The sequence below is a fragment of the Lagopus leucura genome, unplaced genomic scaffold, assembly GCF_019238085.1.
Source record: "Lagopus leucura isolate 7727_CA_CO unplaced genomic scaffold, USGS_WTPT01 Super-Scaffold_100028, whole genome shotgun sequence".
Classification (NCBI taxonomy): Eukaryota; Metazoa; Chordata; class Aves; order Galliformes; family Phasianidae; genus Lagopus; species Lagopus leucura.
Genome location: NW_024962279.1, coordinates 523,765 through 540,517, shown reverse-complemented (window position 1 = coordinate 540,517; position 16,753 = coordinate 523,765). Strand labels below are relative to the sequence as shown.

Below are 16,753 nucleotides of genomic sequence, written 5' to 3'. Positions count from 1 at the left end.
ATTCTTGTTAGTACACTGGGAGCTCTGATGCTCTGCCCTAAGCCTGCTGAATCCCACAGAACAGATTCGCTTAGGAGGGGAATCTGTTCCTTTTTTAGTTGAAACACAGGGGCAGATGGGAAGTATTGGATCTGAGATTGCAACCACAGCTGGAGTAATTCAGGAGGATAACTGATTTGCTGTGCTTCCAGAGGGTCATTTCTTCTTTGGATAAGGAGTCCTGATCAGGGAAGGATGTGCTGACCTGGAGAGCAGCTTGATGACTGAGGGCTGTCAAATTCATTGGGTGTCATTTAACATTTGGACCTTGGAAAGGAAGTACTTGGAGGTACAATAGTGTATGGTCAGAAGTGTAGTAAATTTAAAAAAAAAAAAAAAAAAAAATTTAGTCTTCTAAACATCGAAATTCAAAGCTGTGTAATTTGGACAGCATGCTTTTGTTGAAAGTTCATATAGGGGCGTGCTGTACGGTGAGACTCGTTTGGGCTGACATCACTTGCAGTTCTCCATGCTAGAGCCTAAGGCCTCTTGACACTTTTGTATTTTTTCTTGAACCCTTACAATATCTGTATCCTTTCTTCTTCACCCTTAAACAACTTCCAACGTTTTCATTGCATGTCTAACTTAATGAGAAACTTTGGATGTGCCTGGAGCTGCATCCAGGGCTGTACTCAAGGTTGAAATCACTGCCTGAAAATTGGCTTCCCAGGCAATAACCCAGAGCTTGGTGCATGAAGTATAGCGTGTGTAGATGTTCTCTCAGTCCAGTTTTTTTGAAGAGATAAATTACCACTGTGTTTTATACTGGAAGAAAGAGTGTTTTGTTGTTTAAAGTGGCCCATAAAGATAACAGTTCTAGAACTTGGTTGGCTCTTTACCTTAGGAGGTTTTTTTTTAATAGCTTTGGAAATGATAAAGATTTTCTTATTATAAGGGTCTCTGGATTACTTAGCTAAATTACAAGTGAGGTGGATGCTATCCTTTAAAGGGCAAGCTTTCTGCTTGCTGTGTTCTCTGTCAAAGTATTTTCCAGCAACGTGGTCTTCAGTGTTTGCCCACTTTTGTGCTATAATGAGATATACGGCACTACAGAGCTGCATTAAAAGACTTTTTAATGCAGTAGGGAGCCACAGCTAACAGGCCTTCTATCAGCGTAAGTGCCATAGCTCAAACTGATAAAGAGCTAAATCCCTAACAAGCTCTAAGTTACAGCATGGAAATAGAAAGTAGACTTTCTGCATGCATGTTTTAAGTACCTCATTAGTTCTCGATACGTCTACGCGAGCAGAAAGTAATTGATCTCATTACTATGTATATAAATGTGGCAAATTTCTTTAATTTTGCAACTTAGCTCTGTTCAATTAGCCAGTTTATTAAAATATTTCTCTTCAATTAATTGCAGGGATGAGAGAGTGAAAGGGAATATATGCATATGTTAGGGTCTAGGGGAAGGAGATGCTGAACCTCATCCAAATCTCAGCTATTGCATGTTGGGATTTCGTGAAATCTGGTCTCTACAGAAGAGCAATAAATAGTAAGGGCTTGTTGCTGTTGAGGTGAAAGACCATGTGTGCCCTGCTGTTTCAGGTGAAGAGGTAATCTTGTGACAGTGTTAATAATGGTGAAGTTTGGTTCTCCATATTATTTATGTCATAATTCACACTTTGTTTCTCATAGAATCATCTACCAGAATGGTTTACTTTGAGGGCTTGGAGTGGCTTACAGAGCCTGTAGCTCATTGCAGCTCTTAGGCAACTCATACTGATGTGCTTCAATTTGCTTGTTTTAGTGGGTCTTCATAATGCATCTGTGCCACAGGTGCAAGGATTTTGCTGACTTACACGAGTACAGGGTATATGCAGTGAACATTCTGTACGCCCCTGCCTAAAGGAGAATTTCCTTTCTTGCATATCAGTGTTATAGTTAGCAGATTTGCAGTCTCATCCATCATCTGGATTTCTTGTACACACGATGATTCCCCTTTAAATGCCTGCAAAATGGCCATAACAACCTTGGTGCTCTCCTGAACAATTGTAACGAATTCCTCTCTGCTGTCTGCAGTGCAGCAGCTTTTGCAGAGCTTAAATACTTCCTCTTACTTCAACAACAGGGGCTAGTTGGCCTGAGATATGTGATGGGATCCGTGTGGGTGCAGGGACTTGTTTTCATCCTCTCAGCCCTGAGCAGCGCTGCTGCTCTACTCTGCAAAGTGTTTCCATGCCTTCCCAGCTCCAGGAAGCTTCTGTGTGCAGACACTGTGCACAGACTGTCATTAGCCAACTACAGATGCTTAAATTATCAGTGGAAATGGGAAAGTGTCTGCTTAGGCATACATCTTAGGTCAGGTGTGTAAGGGCAGCAGTAAGCACCCTTTCACCATCTGGGTTGGCATGACGGAAAGCTTGTCCTCAGGCAAAGCTCTCCTTATCTGCAGTGAAGGGTTTTGTTCTGTGCTTGTTCGGCTTCTCCTATGCTCCTGACAAACTGTTCCCCCGACTTCAGAGCTCATGACTCCTAGGAACTCTCCAGATGAAGTCGTCTGTTCAGTTAGTTACATTACATAAAACATACCTAGAAAAATTTACGGCGTCCCCTGCTACTTTTTCTTCAGTGATAAAAGAGCATGTGCTTTTTCTATTAATTCTGGCTTTTGGAGGGCAGGGGGTTATTTGTTTTGCGAGTAGTTCTAGTGTGCAACTTTACCCATAAAGCAGATGTTAACACAAGACTCCACATGTTTGTGATCATTAGGCAATATTAAAAGCTATCACTCAATCACCATTTGGGAATAAGAACCTTGGGTGTTCTGCTACCTGCAAAGCAGTAAAATTATTGTCTGACACATTTACAGGCCCAGAACTAGCAATCAGCTTTTATTTGGAATAAGGTGGGTTGCTTCAATACAGCGTCTTGCTGAGCTATTCATATATAACATTTCCATTAGATAATTTAATTTAAATACATAGAGAGAACACAGTGGTAGGTCTTATAAATAAGAAAATGAGTGATATGGTTTTCAGATAGGTGCTTCTGTAAATAATCCTGTAATCCTGGGTGATTTTTTACCTGTTTATTATTAACCTTTGCCACCTTTGTTGAAGAAACCAAAGATTGCTGATATTCACAAACACTTGAGAATTATGCAAATTACACATATGGGTTTCTTTTTTTGCATAGAAACAGTATCAGCATATTTTCTGGTTTCCAGAGGTTTTTGAAAAGAATGATAGGAAGCCATAAAACTCCTGAAAGGACTTTACCTTGGATGAAGACTTTATATATAAAGAGATCAATTTTCTGACAAGATTCTTCTGGAATGAAAGGACATTCTGTAATTTTCACAAACATGAATACCAAAACTAGATAGCCATTTGGGACCTGGAGCCTGATACAAACCTCATTATAGACTATGAAAAGTTTCCTGGAGCTTTTATGGCCTTTGGATCTGATCCTTTAATGTGTCCGGTAGTGTAAGGGTTGAAATAGTTTCCAATGATCTGGTCTGCCCTATGAATGCTGTACTGCTGCCAGCTTCCTTGGAAGGGTTTTAACAATCTGGCAAGCCATTTCAAGGGGAGAAGAAAATCTTCCAGTGCTAGTAGCAATTACTTTGTGATATAATAGACCTGCCAGTGTCTGTTCCAACTGCACATTGATAACAAGAGACAAGATCTGATTATCAGCACTGATTACTCAGTGATAAATATTCTGTAATTTGCTGTTTTCTTTGCATTGAGTCCCCTCATTTTGGTATGATGGAGTGAGGGAGATGTGAGTAGGGCATGGGTTTCTGATCACTTTGGAAGGCACATGCATTACCACGATGTACAAAACTGGTGCTGTTGTAACGCCTCCTACCAACTCTGACATGTTAAGAAATTGTACTCTGAGACCTATGATAATGTCACAGGGTAGTAAAACTCCAAAAGTATTAATTCCAATTGCCCAGGTATGGTAATTAGATGTTAAATATACAGTGACTTCATCAGAAATTCATCAGTGTGTTCATTTGCGGACTGAAGCCTACAGATTTCAATAGGAAAGTAAACAGGAAAATACCTTTATGTCAGAGTGGGACTTCTCTTCCAACTGCAATCATCATCATTCCTCACAGTCCTCTGAGCCAAAATATTTTGCCAAATCTTGCCTCCAGTACTGTGCCTCATTTTGCATTATGTGCCTTCTGCAGCACCTCGAATGCTGTCTAGTTTAAACCATGCCAATCCTTTAAGGTGCCCACTGAGCTCATCTGCATTGTCCATTGAAAGCTGTAGCCCTACAAGCAAGTAATCAGTTCAAGTGAAATAGATGGGTTTCATTCAACTGCAGATGCACACAGACCATCAGTAAGCAGTTAGTCACAGGAAGAAGGAATACACCTTAACTTGGGATAAGCCAGGGATGTGGCTTTGAATGGTGAAAAGCTCACTGAAATGTGCCATGAGCTGATATCTGATATAAGACTGTTCTGAGTTGTCTGCCTTCTGGATTAGCAAGATCTTTATTTATTTCTTGCTTTGTTGTTGCTGGTTGAGTTTAATGCCTTCCAAGGAGGGTTCTTGACAAGGAAGTGGATTGTATTGCAGGTCGAGGTCCTGGACAGCTGCCATGCAAAGTGGGTTAGACAGAGAGGCTCCGAGTGAGTGCTGCAGTAGTTGCAAATTGGCAGATATTCTGTGTGTGGATGCCAGCTAGCCGATTCCTGCTTCGCAGTGTTGAATAATGAGCATTGTTCTGAAATTCTCTTAAGAAATAAGCTCCATTAAGATTCTGAAAATGTAAATACTTCCTCTTACAGAAAGTAATGATTTTAATTTAATTCTCTTATTAGGTCTGTTAATAAAAATGTATATTTAAACTGTTTAAGACATCCACTAAAATTCTACAATATTAATTTTATGGACAACTTCCAAAAGAACTCTATTAGTTTTCCTCCATTAAGGTAACATTATGGACTTTTAATAGAGCTCTTGGCTACAGACATTTTTATTGACCTAGTTAGTAAATGAATTAATGCTTGTCCCAACATCTTCAAAATATGATATACTTTTTAAAAAATAGATCATATTTGGCAATTTCATCGTTAGAACAATCTAACTTTTACCATATCTTGCTAGTTGTATATTTGCACTGAGAGAATTGTAGCTGTGATTTAGTTTTGCTTAAGACATTCTGGGCACCTCAGATAATGATTTTTAGTCTCTACCTAACCTTATTATTTTTTTTTTTTTTTTCAGTAAGGCAGAAAAATCAATTCTTACATGATCTCATCCACCAGCTGGTTCCGTACAAATAAATCTCAGGATGGGTTGTACTAATTCTTTTAATAATGCTTTTTTCTGCTCAGTCAGATTGAATAAATGTAGCTAGGTCACCTAAAGTGCATTATTTGTGGTTGATGATTTCTTTTTCCAAATTATGAATGCACCTAGCCCTTATCACTTGTATCTTGCTTCTAAATTTGATAGATACTGTGTTTTTCCTGTAGTTTTCTATAGAGACGACTAAGTTTCATAAGGAACTGTACTGCATTCTTGCCCTTCACTCAGAGGAAGACCTAATCCTTTTCAGAGGGTTCATATCTGGACTCTGACAGTCCAAGCTCCTGTTTAGTCTGGGGTTCTCAGCCAGCATCTCAAGCATGAGATTCCAAGCAAAGGATTGTTACTGACAGTATCCTGAATTAATTGCAAAGCCATATGATCTTCTGGTTGTGGGGTTTTTCTGTGTTTATAACACAGGTATCAAATATGCATGACATCTGCGTGCACCTTAAAGCCCTAGAATAGTCATTAGCCCATTAAATAATCAATCCGATGATCCACTCCAGAGAATTTGGTTTGAAAAGTAGAAGCAAAAAAACCAAAATGAGTGGTATCTCTGAATGTGTCAGTATTTAACTGAAATTTACTTAAATGCCAAGTTAGATCACAGGTAAATAATGTAACTTTTTCCACAGGGTATTTCATATAAGCCAGCACAGTCCTGCCTTCAGCCTCGCAGCTGATTATTTGTTTGATTTGTTGTTTTCCTTAGGGCACCCATTCCTATTGCATTTCGTATTCTAGACTGTTACATTGGTATGAATACATCATACAGCACTTGCGTATCACAAAGACTTTAGAATGACACACCATCCTCACAGCTGAGCATAAAATAAGCAGTTGACCTAAAATTTGAGTTATTTACTTGTTATCTGAGTTGGCCACAAACAGGTGATAATGCCAAAGTTGTTAAAATGAAACATTTGAGTCCAAACGTTAAAAGGGGTAGTTGGAAGCAGTATGGATTCACTTTTCCAATTCTTTCTGTACTGTTTTGCTTGTGAGCATCAGATAGTTTACATTTACTGCCTTCTGTAGCTGATAGCAGAGAGATGGATGTTTACCCACCATACAGAGTCCCACTACTAATTCAGTAAGTAACTCAGGCTTTTCCTAGGTGCCCACTTGAGGGCTTTTAAATTGCCAGTAGGTTATTTGCCAGGTTTCTGCATAAGAATTGAGCTCATTTCTGCACACCATGTGCCTAGATGTGCCAGAGTGACAGATTCCACGTAGTGGGAGTTCAGTGGTTTAGGTCTTGATCTTAGAAACAGTTGCTTTATTTAACCTTATTCCTAGACAGTCTTTTTAATTCCTTTACATTTATGGTATTGTTGGATCTATCTGCAGGATGTTAAACACAGCATTTATGTATTTTAGTCTTCTGAAGTGTGTAAGACCATGTTGTATAAGCATTGTGACTATATCCTGGTTTTATATAGTGGAGTTGTCTTGGGGCTAGGCTGGCAGAGACTACAGATGATGAGCAAGGAGATAAAGCTGGATATGAAAGGGAGATGAACAAGATTTAAATGTCATTGCTGTCATTCTCTGCTTGAAAATGCCACGGCAGAAGCTACGTGTGAGCACTAGACCTTGCTAGTCTGAAAGCCTAAAGGTTGCCCAGGCTTGTCGGCGGAGGTCGACAGAGGGATGTTTATTTTCAGCACTGTTCTCACACTGACAACTCAGTCAGAGTGAAAGGGATCCACAAATATGTATGCTTGGTGACTTCAAATGACACTATCATCACTTTTGCCACTTAGTTCAGAGCCGAGTAAACTCTGGCCAACGCATCTATGCCAACTTGCTGCTTGTGTACTGTAGCTTCAGGCCTGAGAGCTAAATAGGAGTTTGTTTAATGTTTGTTTATTAGTATTTTTAAAACAGTGTAGCACAGCACAGTCGTGTTTGACTTTTCAAAAATATTAAACAATGTGGTGCTGCTCTTGCATCATTTCAGTCTGTGCTCAAAACTATTTGGGTAGCAGGGCATCACGTACGTAAACTACGTGTAGCCCAAAAGGAGAATATAATGTAGAATGTGTCATGTGGATGTCAGGCCAACCATGTACTTGGGAAATGGTTTTGACTCCATATTTGTGATACAGACAAGCATTTCCTTGTGTGCCTGGGCACTCATGTGGGTTCATACATGTGTCTGTACCCTAACTGTGAATCAGCATTTGTCAGACAAGGTGGGAATGTGTTCCCTTCCAAACTTTGTATTTCCAAATCAGCCAGCAGCGTAGGAGGCTCCCTCAAACACTACAGCTGAAGGATGCTTTTACAGCCACAGTCTTTGGTGCCTTTGCAAGCACTTCAAATATTCTGATCCTGATCTTTAGATTTTCAGGATCCCTCCTTATTTCTACAGTCAGTAGTGCAGACATCTCCTTTTTTCTTTTTTGTTTCTTTTTTTTTTTTTTTCTTCCCATTTTTCTTCCCCAGACTCTGCAGCCACCTTGTGTTGCTTTGCACAAAGTTGTGCCGTTCTTGGTGGCCTTTGCTTCCTTTGCTGCTGTTTTTACCATCTGGAGCAGCCTCTGTGTAACTTTCTGCCTCATCAACTCTCCATCTCTTCAACTTTTGTCTTTTTTAAAGTAGGTTTTCTCATCTGCATATGCCTCTTAATTTTTTCTCACTCTTTTATTGGCCTTATGGCTCAGTGCCTTAATTTATTCATCATACAGTGTCTTTACACCACTGGTTTCTATAATTTATACTGTGTACTGCCAGCATCCACTGCCTCCTTGTACTTAATTCTGCTCGATGCTTGGGAATGCATTTGCTATGAAAGGCAGTATATGATATAAAGTTGTATTATATTGTACAGCAGCATCTGCTACTATATATAAATATTGCAATTTTGCAATGCTTCTATAGAGAGAATATTTGGACTAGTTCTTATCACAGGAAATTTTCTTTTTTAGATGTATAAAAATAATTTCAAAACATTAGGAACTTTATGCATGGGGTTAACCTCCAAAACAAGATCTATTAGCTCTTGTTTTTCATATATCTATATTTGTCTTGCAGTATGTCTATATGTACATTTGTGTGTGACACAATATCGTTGTCACAAATCTCTGCTGTCGGAGCTGTGTGACCAAAAGAAGCCTCCAGGGATTGATTTCTTCCCTTTTCTTTCAAAGATATTTTTGGCTAATTTGAAAGTATGAGTCCTCGCCAGGAGAGCTCTGCAGTCCCTCTATCACAGCTTATGGGTGTGCAGGCTGCACATCTGCACTTGTCAATGCACTTATGTCTGGTACCCAGAAGCTGAGTTAATCCATGTGTAAGTGTTAAGCTATCAGAAGAACTTGAACGTGGTTTGAGCTGAGGACCACAAATGATTCTCTCCCTGCAGTATTCCCTGACAGCAACCCCAAACTCTTGTGGATATGGCTGAATGTGATTTTATTCTAATGATGAAACCAGTATATCTGTTGATTCTGGGTTTGTTCACTTATTTAATTTGGCATCCTTCACCCAAGCTGTCACAGTCAGAACTTCCCCTGTGAGCTGGACTAGAATAACAAGAGACAACTATTTAAAGGAAATAATTTAAACATGAGGGTGTTGGTAATAAAAAAAAAAAAGAGTTCAGCTGTGCAACACTGTTAGAATTGCTATTGTATTTGATTACTAATGAACACATGAATATGGGGTATTCATGTTAGCAACAAGTAGAAAAGGGAAGGAAAAGAAGTTTTGTATTAAATCAACTAAATGATGAAGTGAGCACAGCAGAAGCTGTTATAGCATTCAGAATGCAAAATGGGCAGCTCATCACCATTAAATGTACTGTACTTTTTCTAAAAATATATTTTTATTGTATATGAGTGTGTTCACATAAAAATGCCAAGTTTTTAGGTTGATACAGACAGTGAGGTGTTTTTTTTATTAAAAAAAACACTACATTAATGGCTGGAGCTGTAATGCCCCTATTATTCAATCTCAACAAAGTTTGCTTTCGGCTCCCTTCCGGTGGCTCTTTCGTACCATTATCAAATGACTGATAGTCATTGCAAGAACTTAGCAGCTTTCAGATCTGTTATATTTTTAATTAAATTGGCTGTGAATTGCTTAAATAGCAAAGGTTGACAAACTAGCACTCAGATGCCAAGAATCAGCACTGCTTCTCAGTGTAGCTGTCAGAGAGCATTCATGATCTCGATTTCTTCAGACACTTTACAGTTCTTTTATTTTGTATCAGATGTTGATTTGGAACTGTAAGCAAACAGCTCCAGAGAGTGGGTTGGGATATTCTGAGAAATAGCCCTGAGTTAGTTTGATAGAGAGAGCCTGGGTTAAAGTGCACAGAGCTTTCTGACCTCCTGCATGCTGCCAGCAGAGGCCCAACAGTGATGGGTTTGTGGAGAGTGAATCTGTGCTTAGAGCTAAAGAAGTTTGGTGCACATGTGCATGCTGCTGATGGTGTGCCCTACTTTCTATTGAAGATGTCAGTGAGGTCTCTAGAGCTTGCTGTCGGCCACTTTATTGGAGGAGCACCCAAGGTGACTGCAAGGCAGTGCAGATGTCCCTTTACCACCTGTAGGCTGGTGCTGTTGCAGATGTTTATTTTCTTGCAGAAAAGGGTATGAAAAATTAGAGGCCTTAGTCTGTATTCATGTGCCATCATTTTTCCAAAAGTGTGTGTCTGCAAACGCTGCCTTTGCTATTTGTGCCTCTTTGATTCCTTCTGCAAATCTTCTCTTCAGATCAGTAGAGCAGCAAGTGTGAGATGTGTTTTTTACACTGTGATTTTATATTGGTTTTGAATGAGACATTGCAAACTGACCTGCCCAGAACCATGAGTAACATCACTGGTAAACAACGCTGAGATTTTTATGGTATTTTAACAGATTAGCAAAAGATGGAGAAAATAAACTAGTTTGTAGTATGTTGTATTCAAAGTGCAGGTAATCCAGTGGCATAACTTTAAAGGTCAGATCTTGAAGGCTTCCTAGTCTCTTGATCTGAGCAAAGCCACTTTCAAAGAGTGAGGTAGCAGATTCTTCTTGAAACAGAAAACCCGAAATAATTAGGACAAAAACTAAAGTCCACTATTTGCATTCTTACCTGCTGTCGCTGGGAATAGCAAAGCACATCTTTGCAGACCCAGCTCTCCTGCTGCCCTGTGCTCTGGATGCTCCATGGGCTGGCATCCAAATTGCACACAGTAGATGTCAGCTGCTGCTAGTCTGTCTTGTGGCAGGCTGCAGAAGTCCTGTTTCAGATGAATTATTTAGGCTGTTCTCTGTTCATACTTTTTCCCCTCTTCCAGCATTCTTCTCCTGATGCTTTCAGCTGTTAACTTGCCCCATGTGTTTGTCCTGATGACAGTCTCTTTAAATCTAAGTATGTTGATGAAACACAAAGAAAATAAGGGATTCTGAAACACATTTAGTGTTACAAACGCTTAAAGTGTATTAACACTTAAACCATAGCTGTGCTTCCATGTATTAAAAGTAATTACAAGCAGAAGCTGCCCACAACCTTTGCAGTGCAGAGACTTAAATGGAGGTGGCCCCGTTGTAACAACAGCACTTGTGTGGGTGCTGACATACAGTTGCATGTGAACATGTAATTCTGTGCTCCTGTCAGCCTTTTTCACCCTTCCAGGTAGGGATTTTTCTTCATTTCTTACCACCTGTTTCTTGCTTTTCAAGTTTTCTCTGTCCCTGAGCCCTTCTACCTGGTGTCTGTTGGCAACCGGTTTGCCTGAGGCTTTGATCAAAGAACCATGGTGTTTTCCCTGCACACCTAGCAGGGTGCCCAAGCAGCTCCTTTGCTTGCTCTGGGCTGGGCAATGGAGTCAAAGATGCTTGTTTGCCACAGAAGTGCTCTCCTGCAGCTCAGCCTTGGAAAAGCAGCACTGAGGGAAAGCTCTTCAAAGAGCTGCTGTCTCTCAGCTTTAGAGCATCACCTATCAACCCCAGGTCTGGCTCAGAACAGCAGTGAAGCGCTGGAGAACTCAGGCATATGCAAACTTGTGTGTCTTTGACAGATACAGACATTTGAGTCTGAATTCAGCTTCTGTAAGGGTTGTCTTCAGCTGATGGGGTCAGACCACTCCTTGCTTCAGTAGGGTGGCAGCTTGTGTTTAAATGGATTAACAGCTATCCATATCCTTTTGTTAGCATTGCAGTTACAAATTAGTATCACATAAAAGCTTGGTATAATTGTGCTGGAAATGAAAAATATCTCTTTATGTTGCACATTTCACAGTCACATTAGACTCGGAGAGCATTGTGGCAATGATTATTTTTTGCTGAGGGTTAGAGAAAAAGATAAATGACTTCTAAATCACCACATGACTCAGCCTGCGAGCTCTGAGTTTATTTGTAAGACATTTATCTCATTGTATTCTCACCAGGAAAAAAAAAATTATCATTTAATTAATAAACTTAATAGCCTGAGGTATTCTGATCAATAAAAAATAGTATGAGAAACAGGGCCCGATGCAGTGAAATATTGAGTTGTCAGCAGACAAACCCACGATTTTCTTTAAAACAGATCATGCTCCTGCCTGGTTAGTTAGGGGAGGCTGTATGGTGGGATGCACTGCTCTGCTGAAAAACAAACCAATATGAAATCCCAAACAGAAAAATAAAAACAGTAAAAAAAAAATGGAAGCAGCTCCCTGTGCCTTGGAACAACTTCCCCTTTGTTTTCTCTGTGTGACCTTTTGAGCTTTTTTTTCCTGCTGGCACTGAGATGCTGAACTCACTTCCACTGAAGCCAATGGGTATTTTTTCCGCTGAATGCAGCAGACCCCAGCTGGGTCGAATTCTGCTGCCGATGTGGCTGACTTGCTGCCTTTGCCTGTTGTGAAATTAGATCAAAGCCCCATTACACCTCTGCAAATCCAGAGTCATCACACTGGCTCCAGTGGTTATCCTGGATAATGCAGAGTAACCAGCAGCAAGTGGCCTGCCCTCCTGTTACTGGTGGCTTAAATATGTGCAGCGGCTGCCTGGCAGGATGGGGGTTGTTTGCTTTATCCACAGCTCTGCACCAAGCCCTGTTGTGATTTCATTCTTTGCTGAGGCAGTCAAGGGCTGATCTAATGCAGAAGTGAATGCTGGGGGAAGAATGCAAATACATCTTTTTTTTTCTTTTAATTCTAAGCTTTATTACAAATATGACCTCTAGGTATTGCAAAAGGCCACTGCCTTTGCAGACATGTAGAAGGAACAGGATTCTTCAGCTTTAAAGTGTTAGGCAGAAATGGAAGCACATACCTCTTCCTGCAGATAAATATATCTAATCAGCTCCACATGTCACTTCTGACATCAATATTAAGTGGTGTGCAGAGCTTCCATTTGAATATGCCATTGAAACACTGCTAGGATAAATTGTGCTGTGGGCACCATGAATTGATTCTGCCCAATTTGTTTTCTTCATTGGAATTCCCAGACCCTTCCCAAAGCTGTTCTCTTACCGATCTTCCTTGCCTGCCATCCTGTAGTTATTTGTGTTTTTTCCCAATTTCATGGCAGGATATGGCAGTTTGTGAGTTCAACCTTCTGGGCTCTGGCTTGCTTCTCCAGGTTTTGGGCATGTGCTTGGTTAGGGCTTCGATCATTTTGAATTAGGCATTGGCTTTGGTTGAGCTAGAGGCTGTGGAGTGTTGGGTTGAGCATCAGATCAAGTGGATGTGAGAGAACATAATGGAAAACAAAGTAGGGAAAGGCTGACATATTTAGGATCTCCACTGTGAGATGGAAGCATTGGAGTAGATATTATTCTTTTCACCAATTCAGGGTAATTGCCAATGTGCTGATTATGAATTCTCTGTATTTTATTGTGTTAGCTGTGAGTCTGAGATTACATACAATGCTCTCTTGTTTGGATGAATTCATGCTCCTCCTCTTCTGCACTGTTTGTATCAACAAAAATTATGACATTTTCAGACTATTGGTCAAAACCTTGCATTTTCCCATGCTGAGCTTACAATTATGGCAGACCTGCAGACCCCAATTATCACAGTGGGTCAAAGGACAATGCTAATGGATAAGAATGATACTATGAGTAGTCATTACACATGATACTCTCTTGCAACGTCTCTTTTTACCTCTTAGGTGCCACATGTATTTACTGTGTTGAGGCACAAGAATACTACAAGTAATACCAAATGTTCTATAGCCAGAGTTCCCCAAAAATGGCATTGAAAAACTGAATGTTGTCACAGTAAATGCTACTGAAGATACAGGAGGAGATGCCAAGAATGAAGGAAAAATGTTATTTTTCTAAAATTTGTCAGAAAGTTCAGCTTTGAACTGGCAGATAACATTTTCTGCAATAATTTCAACTGATTTGTCATAATTATTACCGTGGTTTTAATCTGGCTCTGCACAGTTTTCTGACTCACAGCATGACTTAATCTCTGTTCCTGTACTGCTCTCACTGCCATAAAATGTGAGCATCCATACGTCTTCCCTCACTTTAATTAAAGAAAGAATTCTTATCCTCAAATGCGGGTAGTGAGTAAAACACATCCAGCTCTGCATGTCATGCTCAAGTGTGTGTGTGTTTGTGTGTGTGTGTTTAATTACACAGGTGTCTGGTATTAAGTGCAATCTCATTCTGGCATTTAAGTGATCAACCTAAGTGACTTGAAATGGATCTTAGATGCACTCAGTGTTGAGAGAGAACTTAAATACCTTCCTGAACTGGGGCATGAGAGATTCAGTTTCACTCACAAAATTGTTGTTATCTAGAGAAAATGTCTTCCTTTTTTCTTGTTCAAGTTGTGGGGATAATGACCTGTTCCTACTGGTAGCAGAATCAGCACAAAATCTGTGTTCTTGTGATAAGCTTACTGTAGTAAGCTGGTAAAACCTTCCTTGTTTTCTTTAGATAATTCTCAACGTTTGTCTCATTATTAGAGATTGAACCCAGGATGGTTCACCATGCTAGTGTTCAGCAGATATTTTTCAGGTGAGAACTCAAACTGGTTTTGCAGTAGCATTTATCCACATTTTTACTGATGCCCCCAAATCCCAGAGATGAGGCAGAAAGATGGAACCCTTGACTTGCTCCATGTCATGGAGATAATTCCTAACACTATTTGTAACTCTTCTGATATTCTCAGGGCTATTTCCTGAAATGTCTTTAGATGCTTGGCACTTTCATCTAGAGCCTTAAAATATATTTATATATCAATTCAGATAGCAGTGCCAGTAAACTGTGATAGGAGGTGGCAGCCTGCTGCCCTCTGGGTTCAGTTGATCTGTAAGGCAGCTGGTGGACTTACAAGCGTTTTCCTGGAAGCAAGGCTGGCCTGGCTGGCTCTGGTGTTGTAAGAAGATGCAGAGGGGTCAGGAGGGTGCATCAGCTCAGGTAGAGCATCAGACAAAGGCCTGGCCCTGGACAATTGCCCAGAGATATAAAAGTGCCTATTAGATGTAAAGAATTTCTCCCCTTCTTGGCGAGTGAGCCAGAACCATTACAGGAAATGAATGTGTGACAAACAGCGTCAGTAGAACACTGAAACAGTCCTTGAAATAACAACAGCTTTCATGCATAAATGCAGTGTGGTATTGCTTAAAAACAGAAGTAATGGCAAGAGGATGATACCAAGGAGTTTATTTTTATCCAGGACTGTAGTTGATAGGGGTATAAGGGCTTTAAACTAAAAGAGGGCAGGTTTAGATTTAATGTGAGCAACAAATTCGTTATGAGGGCAGTGAGGTGCTGGCATAGGCTTCTCAGAGAGCTGGGGTGCCCCATCCCTGGCTGGGTTGGATGGGGTTTTGGGGAACATCATCTTGTAGGCAGTAGTCCTGCTTGTGTCAGAAAGTTGGAACTGGATGGTCTTAAGGTCTTTTCCAACACAAAATAATCCACAATTCTGTTTTTCATTACTACTTATTTTTTAATCCCAAGTGAAACATGCTGTTTTTAAAAAAAAAAGGAAAAAAAAAAAGGCTGGATTAAAAAACTAAGCTCTAAGTTGAGGGTAAAATGTTATGATATCTGGTATTCTCTGCAAGCAGTTAAAGGGTTAGAGAGAAAGTGTTCACAATGTTAGCTAAATTAAGCAGTTATCGATTACTAATATATATTCTGCTCTGATTGGATTATTTAATTTTTTTAAGCGTTCCGAATTCACTATGGGGTGCTCTCAGTGTGAGTGGCAATAGCGAAAGATTTATGCTCTGTAGCATGCTGGCTGTGCTGCCAGCAAAGTAAACAGCACTTAAAAGATTTGGGCACGCAACTCCATTTAATGAGAATATCATCTTTTAGGGCACAGATTTGTTCGTGTAAGCAAACAGGCCAAGCATATCTCTATTTGTTATAGAAATTAATATACAAAAGAAAGTGTGTTTATGTAGCTGTGTGGACAAGCACTGTTATGTCTGTGTCCCTGTCTGTGTCACTTCACCATGGCGTTAGTGGCTCAGAGAAGTGGCAGTGAAGCTCTGTGGCATCATGTGGCTGTGTCAGATAGGGAACAAAATCCAACAGTCCTGAAAAAAGAACTCATGTACTGTGTCACTGTGTGACTTTCTACTGCTAATGCTCTCCTCCATAGTGAGCACTAGACGATGTGCACAGCACGCAACGCCTAGCTGTAAACAGAGGTTAAAATCAGTAAAGACTGAAACACTGTGTGGTATTTGATGATGAAGTTAAATTGGATGCTTGTAAGAAGCACAACAGCTATGCCATATTGCTCTGTGGATGCTGTTATCTGCATATGTGTTCATTTTTCTTAATGCTAAAATAATGCTGCAAACATACAGTGAAAAGGAAAATAATGTCAGATTTGTAATCTGTTAGAGAATGCTGCTCCTTTTGCCACAGCCATGGCACAAAGCAAGAGCTTCCTCACCACACAGCAAGGATGGGGAAGGATCATGAGGTCCAGCTGTTGCCCTGCTGCGTAGACAGGTTAAGACTGAACACACATTTGCCTGTTTTAGGGCACTTGAGAACTCTGAGCTCATGCAGTTAGCTGTCCGTCATTCTACCCATGCTACATAATGCACCTTATGTTATGCAAGTGATCTCTCTTTTAAAGTGGTTTTATTTAATTATGTCACTGCTGTTGTACATTGGCTGGTAAGACTGTATTCTTGTTTCCTTCCTGGATTATTACATTTCTCAAGAGTTTAAAATTCAGACAATTTAAAATGATGACAGTTGAGTTTTTCTTTCTTACTATAAAACATTCTTTAAAAATTTTAATGATGGAAAATAAAGTAAACTTTAAAAATCTGCTGATTTTTAAGACCTTTTCTTGTCTTCGGAGTGTTGCCTAACAGATCATTCCCAAGTAATTATGATGTGAAAAATGTAGGACCTTTCTGGTTCAGACATACATAGCAGGTGCAAAGTCAGTTTAAAAAAAAAAAATTAATTGGTTTGAGATAGTAGCAGAAAATGATTTTCCTTCATTTGCAGAATCAAAA

At 39.9% G+C, this 16,753-nt stretch overlaps 1 protein-coding gene across 3 annotated transcripts in view; it reads left to right on the top strand.

The window, feature by feature from the left end:
- The window catches only part of FHIT (fragile histidine triad diadenosine triphosphatase), a 508,608-nt gene that overhangs the window by 473,252 nt on the left and 18,603 nt on the right, over positions 1–16,753 (top strand). The gene's annotated exons all lie outside the window — the stretch shown is intronic.